Genomic DNA, 16,692 nt, shown 5'->3' with positions numbered 1-16,692 from the left:
AAGCCCTGATATAATCACCTCAAAGATTCAGGCAAGCCTCAGGGAATTCTGGGATGGGCATGGCTATTTGAAGGTGCCCTGAGTTGGAGCAGTCCTCAGCTTCATGTACCAGTTGGATACAGCTGTCCAGGCCAGGGGCTGTGACTGGAGATCAGGAGGCTTCATTTGGCCCAGAGAAAATTTATTCAGGATAGTAGGATTACTATTTACTTGGGAAGGAGACCATGTTAGGATGTGTGTTACTTATTCATTAATTGATTCTCATTCACAGGGATCCGTTTCCCTCTTTCTGTTTTATGTGCCCCTCTGGAAGCTGAATTCTTTGTCAGAATACATAGATGTTCTTTATTAAATACACTTTATACTTTCTTGATTCATAGTCTCTAATACAATTTCTTTCTTTTCAACTCCTCAGACATGCTCCTTGAATTATCCTAAATCTTTAAATGAAACACGCCATCACTTGCCCTTCATAAATTAGACTAGTGAACCAGTGAGAGGAGCAGGAAGCCAGAAAACAAAACACGGTGTGTTGGGTTCCATAGCTGCCTGCAGCTATTACGAAGTGGGTTTCTGGAACAGAAGCTGAAGGATAAATGGGGAAGAGGGGCGAAAAGAAGTATGACTAAGACAATATTCACTGATCAAAGCCAGAAACTTTAATGGCGCCAGACCTTTTAACAGTTTGGGCAAACCCTTCCCCCCAGACTCCCGGCTGAGTTCCGGTGGAAGTTGTCTAGCTTCTCTTGGAGGTCCTCCTCTTGACTGCTCCGGCAGCTGGGTGGGTCACCTGCTTAATTCAGGAATTCCTAGACCTGGAGAAACAATGAACTTAACCTTTACTTTTAGCACTCGGCCCTAGGTGGAGCAGGATCCTGGCTATCTGGGAGAAGTTAACCTTGACCAAAGTCAAACTCTGACCAAGTGCATGACTGCCCCAATATGGCTCTGTACAACGGTGCCTTGCTTTCTAGACTTCGCCCTGCCCCAAACCTAAATGTACAGCTTTTGAACAAGCCGATTCATGTCTCTAGATTGCTTTTTATCATCCTAGAAGGCAATTTTCATGACTGTCAGCTTGAACAATTTTGATGCGATACCCTCTACTGATAGAACATTGAGGTGGTTGGCCCCCTAAAGTCCCACATCTGAGTAAGACTTATTTGAATTATTTTTCTACATCTAAGTCTCACTTCTATTGGTAAACTGAACAGCTGAAAAGAAAGATGCCCTATGGGAAAATTCTCCTCAATGCCCAAGGTAGAACCCAGAGACTAAAGACTGGATAAGAAGGTATCTAAAGAGATCTTTGTATGGATATCAGTTTGACTTAATCATGTAACCTAAATCATATTTCAGTTGTATGATGGGACATAGGACGTAAATGGAGTCCTGCTAAGGAATGTTAAGGAATGTACAGTAGGAGTTCTATATTTGAGACCTTGATTGACTACCTCGTCATGCCGTGTCTGGAGGTATTACTTCAGATATTACCATAATGCAACATATTTTTGTTTCTCAATTTTAATGAAAAACCAGCTCTATCTTTCAGTGCTGCTCAGCAGTATTCTAAGCTCAGTAATAACATTTAATCTTCAAACTAGAGAACCTATCATTTAAAATGTTAGTTAATTTAAAACTGGCACCAACATCTGGTGCTTAATATGACTGGATTATATGCGAAAAACTCTATTTTTACTTGCTTAACTAAAATCCTGTATACATCATCACAGGCATAGTGTGGCACTTCCAAACATGCATACATGTACTGATCAATAGCTTGCTTTTCCTACCTTATCCTTTTTTGTACTTCAAGCTCTTCATAGTATGCTCTGCATAAACTATTATAACAGATTATTGTTCCATTTGATGTTTCCATCTTGATGCAAAGATATTGTCAGAATACAAAAATCACAGAATTGTTAGCACCCCCATAGTTACGAGAAGCAATCTCTTGCTTTGAAAGTAGTAAGATCACAAAGTACAGTGTGGTAAGATTGCTCTGCTTCCCTGGTGGATGTTTGAATTCTGTTTGAATGTTTTAGGGTGTGCCAGAAGGACGAGCAGAATCCTCTGACAGATTCTGAAATATCACTCGCCATTAGCACTTGCGTGAACACTGACAACCTTGCCCCTCTTCTACCCCCAGAGATTAATTTATTTTCTGCAGCTCTGGCTCTTTGCAGAGTACTCTGCTTGTCAAGTTTCACCAATGGGATTTCTCATCAGCAGACTGGTAATTATAATAGCACTGTGTAGTCACAGAGAGCAAACAATGGTTTTCTAGGCAAGGCAACCCCTTTCCTCTCTTTTCACTTCATCCCTGTCTTAGTCCATGTCTGCACAAGACCATGAGCTACTAGCAAAATAGTGCTCAGAGTTCTGGGATATTATGGAAAGTGAGCAACCTTTGCAACCAGACAGACACAACAGTGAACTCTACCTTAAAGAATATCGTGTCTTCGGGATTTTTGCCTCTAAGCTTTAAATTTGCCTACCAATACTCATATCACAAGAATGTTTTTATGCACAAAGAAAATCACTTGTGTGAACATTGGAATGCATATGTGGGGCATATATTCTGTAGAATACAATTGGCAAACAATGGCCCTTGAGTGAGATCATTCCTAAGGACTGTTTCTGTATAGGTTAGCAACTAACAAACGTTTGTTTTTCCTTCTAAGCTTAAAAAAAAGGAGATCAAGAAAGTAGTTTCTGGTGTGCGGAAACAATATGAAATTGAAATTTCAAATTTCAATGCCTGTATGTAAAATTGTATTAGGACATAGCAGTGTGTGTGTGTGTGTGTGTGTGTGTGTGTATTGCTGTTTCAGTGGTATATGGGCAAAGCTGAGTATCTGTGAAAGATATTTACTATCTGGTACTTGAAAGAGTTTACTAGTATGTGTTCTAGGAAAATAACTCCTTGGTTTTTGGTTATACCAAAAATCCACTTCAAGATGCCTTTCTTGTGATTCTGATCCAGGAGATATCTGGGAAGCAGTGATACAGAGAAGAAGCGAGAACAACCTTTCCTTATTCTCACATACTCATTGAACCTAATGCATCAACAAATTCTATTGGCTCTATCTCTACGTTTGCATGCCTAGTTCTCTTCCATAACCATTGCTCCCATCTTAGTGCAAATATCTGCTCCTGTCAACCACTGTTTCAGGACTTCTTTCCTGCTATAATAAACTCTCACTCTATTGTGCAGGCCGCTGATGCACGTGGTAGGATATGCCCGCAGTTCCTGCAGTTCTAGCCCTCAGAGACTGGGATGTACTGCCACACTAATCACCAGGATCCTTGAATAGGCTAATTCATCTTCTTCTACCATTGTTCCATGATGTCCATTCTCAATAAAACAGGCAATTGCAAGGTGCTAAACCCCATGTCAATCATGGAATTCCTGCCCTGAAAACCCCATGAGGACAACCCTATCCTCTACCACCTCTGTTTAAGATCCATTGAGTTCATATTTCTCACACCTTTAAGAGAAATTCCAGTCATCTTCTTTGTCCAGAAATCACCATGGCCCTTCCTGCAGAACAGCCTTGAGCTATTTTGGTGATCTCTTCCACAACAACCTTACCAAAAATGACAACCTCATACCTTACACTGTCTCTTGCTTTCAGACTACTCAAGATAGCACATGCTTTCTTTATAAATTTTGGTTATTAGCCACCTGCACCACAGAGGGGCACCATGATTACAGGGATTTTTTTTAAAAATTCTACTTTACTCTAATTTTAGATGCTAAGAAACTCTTTGGCATGTGCTAAATTCTCCATGACTATTTTCTTAGCAAAACCATGACCTCCAGACTGCTATTCACTACTTTATAGACAATGTGTGGCACCTCTTAAACATTTTGTTCTCTAGGTAAACCATTCTTCAAGAAAACAAACATAAGCCTTAGCTCTGAAAAATAATTGACTATCAATTAATCCCTACAAATGAGAGATGCAGCAGCTGTTCACGTGTGTCATTGGTACTTTGTCTTAGCCCACAGTTTAATCTCAAAATGTACCAAAGAAAAGAAAGAGAATGATTGGTGCACAGTTGAAAACATGGGTGAAAATCGCGTCAAGAATGATCGGGAGAGATTCCATGGGTGGTTCAGACGAGACTAGCCGTGCACACTCCTACCAAAGCAGCCCTCGCTGAGGGCTTCACTCTTCGGTCTCAGACTTGGCAGGATTAGCAGTCTGTCTCTCACTTTTCAGGGAAAGTAAGGTGTATCCAGGCTTGATTTAAATTAATGCATTAGGAAATAATCGTTTTACATGAAAATGTACATATTTTGATTTCTACAAAATATGAGAAAACGGAGATTTTCTTTCTTGATGATTATATGATATATATATATATATATATATAATAACTACTATTATATATGTGTATATATGTATATGAATATATATATATATATATATATATATAAAATTTTTAGCTGGAATGACAGGTTAATTTTGAAGATGTATATTTCTTCTAGTGAAGATCACTTGTTTGGTTTATACATTTTAGAAAGGAAAATGGAAGCCGGGCATGGTGGCACATGCCTGTAATTCCAGCACTTGGGAGGCAGAGGCAGGCTGATTTCTGAGTTCGAGGCCAGCCTAGTCTACAGAGTGAGTTCCAGGACAGCCATGACTACACAGAGAAACCCTGTCTCGAAAAAAAAAAAAAAGGAAAAGAAAAGAAAATGAAATGAAATGAAATAAAACTCCATTTAGTATCTGTTCAAATGAGGAATGGTTTGTTTTAATCGCTGAGGAACTTCTGTATAAATCCAAATTCCTCTGTTAATTTCATCAGCTAAATAATTGGTCAAGCAGATCTTCAATTCAATGTAAAATAGAAAAGAAACCACCCTGTAATACATTTGCGATATTTCTAAAGGAATGTATGCTAAATGCCCCAAAGTAAAGGTTTTTCATATTAACTTGCATTCTAAATTCTAAGTAATTTCAGGAAAAAAAAATGGTTCCTGTATACTTTCCGATTTCTTGCAAGTGAGAGGGCGACAGGAACAGAATTCTGTTCAGTGTGAGCTCAGCTCTGTCTGCTAGATGGAGCGTGGGTGCTAAGGGGCAAGACTGAAGGATATCAGGCTGTCTGAAGTGACCTAGAAAGTCCCTTCTAAAATTAACCTGGCTTCCAGCCACTCTTTCAGTTTGAGATAATATAATTATTCTAATATCCTTACCTCCCACGTCTCTGCTTTACAATGTACTCTCTTAAATCAGTTTACTGACAGGGGAGAGTGAGACTAATAACTGTCAAGATGACAGACTGAACTTTTCCACCACAAGCTTGTAATCCTCTTATGTGAGGATAGGAAGGTAATAGCAGGTAATATTTCTGCTGCGCTTTATGTTTTACAAAGCACTTGAGATACATTATTTCATTTGATATTTCTGTAACTTGGTGCCTTGGTTATTATCTTCAAACAACTCATTCCCTGATAAGGAAATGGAATACAAAGTTTAGTCAAGACATGCAGCCATGAGGTGTATACTTAAGTCTCAAGGCCTAGGTCTTCAGTCTCTATTCTTTCTATAGTATAATCATTTCATTTTCCATTTCCCCCCTCCCAATAAAGAAAAGAAATACTACAAGAGAGAAATAATGTTGTTATCCCTTTTTGTAGATAATGTCTCAAAGGTAGAAAGTGATAGGAATGGGAATTAAATCCTTATTTTAATAATCTATGATAGCTGGTTATATGAGAAAGACTGAGAAATCTAAAGACCACCATTGGGCATTATAGTTAATAAGACAGAGAAGAAATGAACTCCAAGAGAATGTGTGACCCTGTCACATTCTGCATCAGGACACCTACTATCCAATCCCAGCCCAAATATCACAGAAATGGGGAAGTTAAAATGAAGTGTAGAGAAATCATGTAACTTTTTAGCTTGAGATACTTGACTTTCTTTCAGTGGAACTGTGAAGTCTATAGTTTTTAGGAAGCTGTAGGTTTTGTCTTTATATTTCACTCACATTATAAAAGTTGGAAAGAAGTGAAACAATAGTTTAGACTTTTGATCTTACCTCATTTAGGTTTTGTGAGAATTGTGTATAACTGGTTTTATTGTATCTTGTTCTTTCTGATCTCTAAAGATAAACAAGTAATCCCCTAAGATTAGGTAATGATAGATAAGGATTTTAAGGTGGGAAAGAGGGAAGGAGGAGAGAAAAGAAAGGGGGAAGTATGAGGGGAAGAGAGAGGGAGAAAGGGAGGGAAGGAAGGGAGAGAAGAAAGGAGAGAGAGAGAGAGAGAGAGAGAGAGAGAGAGAGAGAGAGAGAGAGAGAGAGAGAGACTTAATTAAGGTTGTATTGCTGTGAAGAGACACCATGACCAAGGTAACTGTATAAAGGACAATATTTACTTGGAGCTGACTTATGGATTCAGAAGTTCAAGGAACATGGCAGAGTTCAACCAGTCATGGTGAGGAAGGAGCTGAGAATGCTACCTCTTGATCTGCACGCAGCAGAAGAGTATTGTAACACTGGACTTAGTTTGAGCTTATATATGAGACCACAAATCCCCACCTCCACAGTGACACACTTCCTCCAAGAAGGCCATATCTCCTCCAATAAGGCCACATATCCTAATTATGTCACTTCCAGTGGGCCAGGCATATACAAACTACCACAGAGAGGAAGAAGGGGAGAAAGAAAAGACAGACAGAAATAGGAAGAAGGAAGTGAGGAGGAAGAAGAGACATCACAGGATAATGGCTGCCCGGGAGCCATGATTTCTAGTACCTACATCCTAGGCAGGTGGGAGAGATATCGGATTCGATAGTCTTTACCATTTTAGTGCAGCATGCAAAACTTTCTGGAATTTTTGTTTTTGTTTGCTGTTTTTTTTTTTGTTTTTTTTTTTTTTTGCTACACATCCTATCTTTCTAAGGTCACAGTGGGAAGGAATGACTTGTCAGAGAGCAAACAGCTCTCTCTCTCTCTCTCTCTCTCTCTCTCTCTCTCTCTCTCTCTCTCTCTCTGGAGTTTGGTAGGATGTTATGCCAGTGTGGGTTTGTTTACATGCTAACAGAACCCTTCTGTAGTATGGCTGTCGCTTGAAAACTGTAGCATTTGTTTTACTTTAATGCTCACAGGTGCCGCATTACTCCTCTGCAATTCTGAGAACTGGGCTTGTGTCTGGCTGCAGGTAGACTAGACCTAGAATCCTTCTCTAGCTGTGTCCAGTTGGGTGAGCCATACCTTTCCTGTAGCCTCAGTTTTCCCACCTTATAGTCTCCTGAAATTGATGTGTTATAATGCTGAATGGAAATGAATACAAAATCATGTTTTTCAACTGCGAGCACATTACGAATCTAAAGTATTATTTTTCTGCCTCATAAATACGTACTTTGTTCCTGAATAATTTACAGGTTATCCTTTCTAGTTCGTCTTACTTTGCTCCCCGTTGTTTCTCAAAAGAATATGAGTGCAGGGATACTGTAAACAATGTTTGTAAGCAGTCCGTCCAACCTCCTGATGGCCTCCTTTTACTTTTTCTTCACTTATAGAACTCTTCAAAACTGAAAAAACATCAAAAATAACAAGATGTGATGGAAGTCACTTGGGCAGTGAACGTAAATGTTGCAGTGGAGAAGGAAGTCTTTTCTTCTAGCTCAAAAACAATTCCCCACTGGACTCCGGAAGAATCTGGACCGGCTACAGAAAGGACAAAAACAAGCTTAAATGTTTTAGCACATAAAGCCCAGAGAGGGACACATGATATGGAATTTAAATTGTCTATTTTGTTTCCTAAAACCCACAGGTATCATTTCCTTCTTGTTTAAGACATATTTATTTATTATGCATTTCAAAAAAATTTTTATTGGATATATTCTTCATTTTCATTTCAAATGTTATACCTTTTCCCCGTTTTGCCCTCCCAGAAAACCCCTAACCCATTCTCCTTCCCCTTCCTCCAAGAAGATGCCCTTCTGCCCAGCCCACTTTTCCCCCACTCCATTTCCCCACACTGGGGCATGGGGAAATGCCCCCCCATTGAGCCTTCATAGGACCCAGGACCTCTCCTCCCACTGATGCCCAACAAGACATTCCTCCTCCACAATTGCGGTTGGAACCATGTGTACCCCTTGGTTGATGGATTAGTCCCTGGGAGCCCAGGGTGGTCTGGTTGGCCGACACCATTGTTCTTCCTAAGGGGCTGCAAACCCCTTCAGCTCCTCCAGTCCTCCTTTCAACTCCTCCATTGGGGACCCTGCACTCAGTTCAATGGTTGGCTGCTAGCATCTGCCTGTGTATCTGTAAGGCTCTGGCAGGGCCCCTTAGGAGGCAGCCATATCAGCCTCCTTTCTGCAAGCACTTCTTGTCATCCATATTAGTGTTGGTGTTTGGTCACTGTTTATAGGATGAATCCCCAGGTAGGACAGTCTCGGGGTGGCCTTTACTTCAGTCTCTGCCCCATACTTTGTCTCCATACTTGCTCCTGTGAGTATTTTGTTCCCTTTCTCAGAAAAACCGAATCACTCACACTTTGGTCTTCCTTCTTCCTGTGGTCTGTGAGTTGTGTCTTGTTTATTTTGAGCTTTTGGGCTAATATCCACTTATCAGTGAGTACATACTCTGTGTGTTCTTTTGTGATTGGGTTACCTCACTCAGGATGATAGTTTCTGGTTCCATCCATTTGCCTAAGAATTTCATGAATTCATTGTTTTTAATAGCTGAGTAGTACTCCATTGTGTAAATATACCACATTTTATGTGTCCATTCCTGTTGAAGAACATCTGGGTTCTTTCCAGCTTCTGGCTATTATAAATAAGGCTGCTATGAACATAGTAGAACATGTGTCCTTATTACATATTGAAGCATCTTCTGGGTATATGCACAAGAATGGTATAGCTGGGTCCTCAGTTACTATGTCTAATTCTCTGAGGAACTGCTAAACTGATTTCTAGAGTGGTTTTACTAGCTTGCAGTCCCACCAGCAATGGAGAAGTGTTTCTTTCCTCCAAATCCTCGCCAGCATCTGCTGTCCCCTGAGTTTTCATCTTAGCCATTCTGACTGGTATGAGGTGGAATCTCAGGGTTGTTTTGGTTTGCATTTCCCTGATAACTAAGGATGTTGAAAATTTCTTTAGGTGCTTCACAGCCATTTGAGTTTCCTCAGTTGAGAATTCTCTGTTTAGGTTTGTACCCCATTTTTTAATAAGGTTATTTGACTCTCTGGAGTCTTTAACTTCTTGAGCTCTTTGTATACATTGGATATTAGCCCTCTATCAGATGTAGGATTGGTAAGTTGGTTGCCATTTTGTCCTATTGACAGTGTCCTTTGTCTTACAGAAGCTTTGCAGTTTTATGAGGTCTCATTTGTTGATTCTTGTTCTTAGAGCATAAGCCATTGATTGGTATTCTGTTCAGGAAATTTTCCCTTGTGCCCATGTGTTCAAGATTCTTCTCCCACTTTCTCCTCTATAAGCTTCAGTGTATCTGGTTTTATGTGGAGGTCCTTGATTCACTTGGACTTGAGCTTTGTACAAGGAGATAAGACTGGGTCAATTTGCATTTTTCTACATGCTGACCTCCAGTTGATCCAACACCATTTGTTGAAAATGCTGTCTTTTTTCCACTGGATGTTTTTAGCTCCTTTGTCAAATATCAAGTGACCATAAATGTGTGGGTTCATTTCTAGGTCTTCAATTCTATTCCATTGATCTTCCTACCTGCCTCTGTACCAATACCAATATAGTTTTTACTATTATGGCTCTGTAGTAGAGTTTGAAGTCAGGCATAGTGATTTCCCCAGAAATTATTTTGTTGTAGAGAATAGTTTTTGCTATCCTGGCTTTTTTTGTTATTCCAGATGAATATGCAGATTGCTCTTTCTAGCTCTTTGAAGAATTGAGTTGGAATTTTGATGGGGATTGCATCGAATTTGTAGATTGCTTTCAGCAAGATGGCCATTTTTTACTATATTAATCCTGCCAATCCATGAGCATAGATCTTGCCATCTTCTGAGATCTTTGATTTCTTTCTTCAGAGGCTTGAAGTTCTTATCATACAGATCTTTCACTTGCTTGGTTAGTCATCCCAAGGTATATAATATTATTTGTGACTATTGTGAAGGGTTTCATTGCCCTAGTTTTCTCATCCTGTTTATCCTTTGAGTAGAGGAAGACTACTGATTTGTTTGTGTTAATTTTATATTCAGCCACTTTGCTGAAGTCGTTTATCAGGTTTAGGAGTTCTCTGGTGGAATTTTTGGGGTCACTTAAGTATATGATCATATCATCTGCAAATAGTGACCTTTTGACTTCTTCCTTTCCAATTTGTATCCCTTTGACCTCCCTTTTGTTGTCTAATTGCTCTAGCTAGAACTTCAAGTACTATATTGAATAGATAGAGAGAGAGAGTGGGAAGCCTTGTCTGGTCCCTGATTTTAGTGGGATTGCTTCAAGTTTTTCTCCATTTAGTTTGATGTTGGCTACTGGTTTGCTGTATATTGCTTTCACTGTGTTTAGGTATGGGCATTGAATTCCTGATCTCTCCAAGATTTGTAACATGAAGGGATGCTGAATTTTGTCAAATGCTTTTTCAGCATCTAAGAAATGACCATGTGGTTTTGTTCTTTGAGTTTATTTATGTAGTGGATTACACTGATGGATTTCTGTATAATATACATTGTTTATGTAGCTTATTTTTGCTATCAGCAATTTGCAATTAGAAATAATTTTGTACTTCAATTATTGATTAGAATCCTATTTTTAAAATTCTAAACTCTCACTGAATATTCACCTTTTTTTCTAGCAGTTTTCTTCCCATTTTTCCAGTTTCATCATCATTTCTGCTAAAACTCAATAAGAAAAATTAATTATGTCTGACAGCGACTTAAAATGGCCAAGTTTCTCCTCTGATTCTTTGGGAGCTGTGAAAATGAGTTTGACTTTACATTTTCAATTTGTTTTATAAATACACAGTAAATAAATGTCAATTCTCAACAACTAGCACCATTATAAGTCACAGAACTTTCTCTAACCTTCTCCCTCTACTTCTAAAAGGGAGAGTTGCTGACTAAAAAATTGCTCAGATTCTGAAAAATTGCCTTTTAATTTATATACTATATTCTTGATCATGCTTCTAATAAATGCTTATTAGGACTGTAGTAAAAGATTTAGTTAGTCATAATATTTGATGGAAAGAAAAAGGTAATATAATTGTAATGAGCCTTATAAATATAGTTGACAGAAGCAAAGAGATTATTAATGAATGCATAACACAATAGAACTTATAGTTATATGCCTGTAAAAGTTAAAGGCAAACACATTTTATAAGTTTTCATATTATGTGCTAAATATACAGGAATAACATTACTTTGTCTTTTATAACATGAAGAGATTGAGAATATTTCTAGTTAATGTTATGTAGGGAATAGTGGGATGCCTTAGGTTTTGTTCATGAGTCAGACTTTTTACAAAACTTTACTCTGATCTTATAATTAATTTATGAGTTGGGAGAACTTATTTTTATGATTTAGTACTGAAGAGTCTCTAAAGATAGTAAACCCTGAGATAATTTTCATCATATAATCACAACGGAGATCTTTCATATAATGTTTATATTCCGATTTTTTTTACCTTCTATTATTTTTTTCTCTTTAAGGAATAACTAATCTTTATTTCAATGCTTTAAAAATTGCTTAATGACTTAACTGTTATCATATTATATGTCAACAACAAAAGTTTAGGAGATGTATCATGTGTAATTAATAAAATTTTAGGAGATTGTTTTTAATCTGTGTTTTTTTTAAAGTTTAATTTACATACATTTGAGCAGTAAATGAGAAAGCTGATGTCTTTGCATTTGAGTTGTAGACACCATAGAGAATCATGACCCAACCAAATAGCCTAAGAAAGCTACACTATGGGTAATCTGAGACCAATGCAATTTTTACCTAACATTGAGCACTGAATATTTTTAGTTTGGTATCTGAGTACAATTAAATTTGGACTTCTTGTAAGTCTATGTCTTTGACTAGGAAATGAAAAAATGAATTCTCTTCCTTTAGTTGTGAATCCTCAAATACTTTCTACCATAAATCATGTCTAACATTTCTATTTTAATGAAATTCCACTTACATAATCTGCTTCTAGTTGTCTTGGAATCAAAAATACAATAAACTTTATGACCTATAAGGATCTTGAGAAGTTGGAACGAAATTTTCCACTGCTCATAGATACGTGTCTCTGACCATGGTTAACTATGAAATAAGTTGCTTTCTATAACAATTTAGCAAAAAAAAAAAATGTTCTTTAACGAGAACTGAAACCTGTTTTTTACATTGAGGAACCTGATTGTTTTTTTTTAAAAGACAGGAAGAAAAAGAGTGTCCCCTATATTCCTACCCACTGTGGGCTTGCAATCTTGGACCCAGTCATAGCAACAAAATTTCTCAGCATAGTCATGATGCATAAATAGGTGTCAATATGACCAGTTACTAATTCTACTCATTAAAAAGCTGCCTTCTGTAACAGTGAATGATTGAGGCAGCTTGAAGGATGGTGTCTTAGTTAGGATTACTACTGCTGTGATGAAACACCATGACAAGCTGCAACTTGGGGGAGGAATGGGCTTATTTCACTCACAGTTCCATATAACAGATCACTATGAAAAGCAGGGAGGGCACAAACTGCTTTTGAAGTTTTGAAGCAGGAGCTGGTGAAGAGGCCATGGAGGCTTGCTGCTTACTGGCTTACTCCCCATGGTTTGCTCAGCCTGCTTTTAAAATAACCTAGGACCACCAGCCCAAGATGGCCCCACCTACAATAAGCTGGAACTTTCCCATGAAGAGGCCAGAGGAGCAGGATAGACTCCATCTTGCTCTCCAAACTCCATCTTCACTTACTTGTCCTTCGAATGGCATGGCCTCCACCCTTGGGCTCTGGGAAAGAGATCACAAAGTTTTATCAGCAGTTGAAAACAGACATAACAGCTATGGTTGGCTCACAATAACAGGATAAACTGGTCACAATAACAGAATGAGTTAAGAAAACCTTAATCATTCCCAGGTCAAGATGTGTAGATGCATAGTCTCTTCTTGTGGTTTGAATAAATGATATGCACCAATCATATTCCTTTACTCATTTACCCAATCATGTAATGCCAAAGCTTGAAAGCCCCTGCTTGAAATGTTTTGCTTTTATAAACCCTAAGCTCCTAGACCCAAGTGTCTCTTTCCTAACCTGTTGCATCAGGAAGGTTTGTGACCTTCAAAACTTGAATAAAGAATTCTGTGTGCTTGCATTGGAGTTGTGGTCCCTGGTGGTCTCTTGGGGGTCTTGAGATCTGGGCATAATACTCATCAATTGCTAATTAATGAAATATCAGTGGTGGCTCATGCCTTTAATCCCAGCACTTGGGAGGCAGAGGCAGGCAGATTTCTGAGTTCAAGGCCAGCCTGGTCTACAGAGTGAGTTCCAGGACAGCCAGGGCTACACAGGGAAACTCTGTCTTGAACCCTCCCCCCAAAGAAAGAAAGAAAGAAAAAAAGAAAGAAAGAAAGAAAGAAAGAAAGAAAGAAAGAAAGAAAGAAAGAAAGAAAGAACGAAAGAAAGAAAGAAAATACCTTAGACCTGGATCTTAGGGAGACATTTTCTCAATTGAGGTTCCCTCCTTTCAGGTGACTTTAGCCAGGAAGTAGTTGTGTGTGTGTGTGTACCCATGTATATGAATGTGAAGGTTAGTGTTGATTGTCAGTTTCTTAGGATTTGGAGTCATCTATGAAGCAAGTCTCTGGGCATGCCTGTCCAGGAGTGTTTAGATCAGGCTAGCCTCTGTGCAAGCCTGCGAAGGATTATGTTGGTTGGGTTGGAGGTGAGAATGTCTGCCCCAAAGAGGGGGAAAAACATTGCCTGAGTGTGAATGCATGAAAACCAGCAAAAAAGCTAAGTTCCACATGCAGCTTCTACTGCTCCTTGACTGAAGACTGAAGACAAGGCCAAATGCCTCACTGCTCCAATCTATACCACAGAACTTCCCTGACATGAGGGACCGTACCATCGAAACAGTACACAAATAATCCTCCTTCCTTACATGGATTTTTAAAAGAGAGCATTTTAATTATAGCTATTGGAAAATATCTAAGACAGAAAGGAAGTATGAAGTTGCAAAAAGTAATTTATTTGAAATGGACTGACTAAACTCTTACAACAAGACTATAATGTAAAAACATTTTAAAGCCCAAAGTCAGCATGTAATATAACTTTCTGGTTTTACATAACAGCTTTGTCTAAATAGGAAAGGATGTGTAAATTTGTGGAAAGAATGAATTAGGATATTAATGAACCTTGATAATTAAGGATACTAAAAATGCAACTCAGTGACTTGAGCATATTTTTTTAATTTATCAAAAACATTTGTAGGATTTTACAATTTACTGCTTCTACTTTTACTCTTTTAATTCTAACATCCACTGACTGGCTCCATTGGTTTATTATGATAACCCAACAACATGCTTCCCCTTTGTTTGGGATACACATGCAGCTCTTCTACCCAGTATGCAGAATGGGTATTGGCAACTATGCTCAGAATAAAAGTCAAAATGTCTAAAATTACCTACACTGTCCCTTGTAGTCTAATCCTTTCACTTCTCCAATGCCGTTCTCACCTGCCTGCTATCATCCCTCCAGTCTTCCATCAGCTATGCCAGGACCCAAGCTCAAGGCCTTCATAGTTGTTCTCCATGCTTTGAAAGTCTACTCAGCCAGGTGGCACATGCCTGTAATCCCAGCACTCTGGGAGGCAGAGGTAGGCAGATTTCAGAGTTCAAGGCCAGCCTGGTCTACAGAGTAAGTTCCAGGACAGCCAGGCCTATACAGAGAAACCCTGCCTCGAAAAAACCAAATCCCCCAAACCCCCAAGAAAACAAAAAACAAAACCCCCCAAAACCCCAAAAGCCAAACACAAAACAAAAAAACCCAACAACATAAAAGAAAGTCTTCTACTCAACTCTCCATAAAGGTCACTTCCTTAGATGTTATCCACAAGTTATATTCTCTCTGCAGCCTGCTCTGATGACTTGTCTTAGATTTTAACCTCAACTCATCCTGGCCCCTTTCATCTGCTACACTGTTTTAGTTTTTATGTAATTACGTCTAGCTGTTACATATTTCACACACACAACTTATTTTACATCTTTTTTGGACACAAATTTGAACTTCAAGAGGACAGAAGTTTTTGCTTGGTTTGTGAATTATGAATCTAGGTATGGAGAAAAGTATTTGGGTCTCAGTTTTATTTTTGCTGAAGGAATTGATGGCATTTAAGAAATGTGATCACAGTGTCTGGTCAGATCTTACACAATTTCCCCAAAGTAAAATGCCTTGAGGGATCTGAAACAGAATGAGATAAATAAGTTTGCCTAATTGTCTCTGGGCAAGGTAGACAGCTAGTGTAGTAGTGGGCTGCCTGGGGCTTTGCCCATTGGGAGGATTTCCCGTTGCCGTTGTCTTTCAGGTTCACCTCTACATAGGAAATGAGGGTAACAGTAATGCACTCAGGGCCTCTCTTAATCTATCATGTTTACTGTTCCATGTAACAGTATAATTCATTTTATTAGTTGCTTATAGAGCCCTTCTTCCTGAGCTGCATAAGTATGAACTGTGTGGAAGTATGGACGTATATTAAAGGTCCAGATCAGGATCACTCATTCATATGACTCAAATGCATAATTTTGACCCATTCACTTTTAAGATCACATGTGCCAATTTTATTATGGTAGACTGGAGCTAGACTTTGTTGATTTTTACGAATTGGTGCAGATGACAACAGTGTACTGTTGTTGCATACTCGGTCTCTCTCAGCTCAGTAGCATGTGACAGCTGCTTTCAAATAATGAATAATTTTATGATAAAATGCCATGACCATGTTACAGGGACTCTAAAGGAATTTATCTGTGAGGGCTAACTGGAGATTTCATATACTCTATTTACTATGGAGAGTTTTCACACCACAGGTTAGCCATATCATTATACTAGAAATGAAAAGTCTGCTCAAACCCACATACCTGAACTGCTGTTAGCATCTTTTCTTCTTTTGGAGCTGTGCACCACTAGATATTTTTGTCTCTTCTCGAAACCAGAGCACTATAGTTAAGCCTGGTAAGTCATTTCCACAAGCCAAATAGATCCATTAAATTCTGTGTTTCTCAATGTTATAAGGATTTTGTATAAAGACAATGATCAGAATGTTGGTATTCTCTGAATATTCTTTTGTTGGAACTCAATGCTGCAATATTATTTATATTAAATATTACAATATTAAGATCTTTAATAAATGCCAGATATGATAGCTCCAATCACATGGATGGATTAGTATTAATATACAAAGTGTAAGGGGGTACCCTCCCCCATTTGGTCATGTAAAGACACTTTAAGAGATGCCATCTTTAAGTAGAGCAAGTCTTGACCAGATATCAAATCAACTGAGATTTGGATTTCTATGCCTTCAAAACTTTGACAATAATAAATTTCTAAATTTGCCAAATCTGAGCTGAGGCTATAACTTGTAGTTGGTAGAGTGCATACCTAGCTTACATAAAGGCCTGGGATCAGCCACCCTCATTAAATAAACTGGGATTAGTGGTGCTTACCAGTAATCCCAGCACTGAGAAAGTAGAGGCAGGAAGATAAGAAGTTCAAGGTCACCCTA

The 16,692-nt window shown here is 38.5% G+C and overlaps 1 protein-coding gene across 2 annotated transcripts in view; it reads left to right on the top strand.

Moving 5' to 3' along the window:
* Positions 1 to 13,287, top strand: part of Themis (thymocyte selection associated) — a 223,532-nt gene extending 210,245 nt beyond the window's left edge. For both annotated transcript variants that reach the window (XM_052169729.1, XM_052169730.1), the window contains exon 6: positions 7,545 to 13,287. The gene's annotated coding sequence lies outside the window, so the exon portion shown is untranslated. The remainder of the gene's footprint in view (positions 1 to 7,544) is intronic.
* Positions 13,288 to 16,692: the final 3,405 nt, after the last annotated feature.

This window comes from Apodemus sylvaticus, chromosome 23 (assembly GCF_947179515.1).
Source record: "Apodemus sylvaticus chromosome 23, mApoSyl1.1, whole genome shotgun sequence".
Lineage (NCBI taxonomy): Eukaryota > Metazoa > Chordata > Mammalia > Rodentia > Muridae > Apodemus > Apodemus sylvaticus.
Note: the sequence above shows the minus strand (reverse complement) of the source record. Positions and strands in the feature narration are given on the sequence as shown.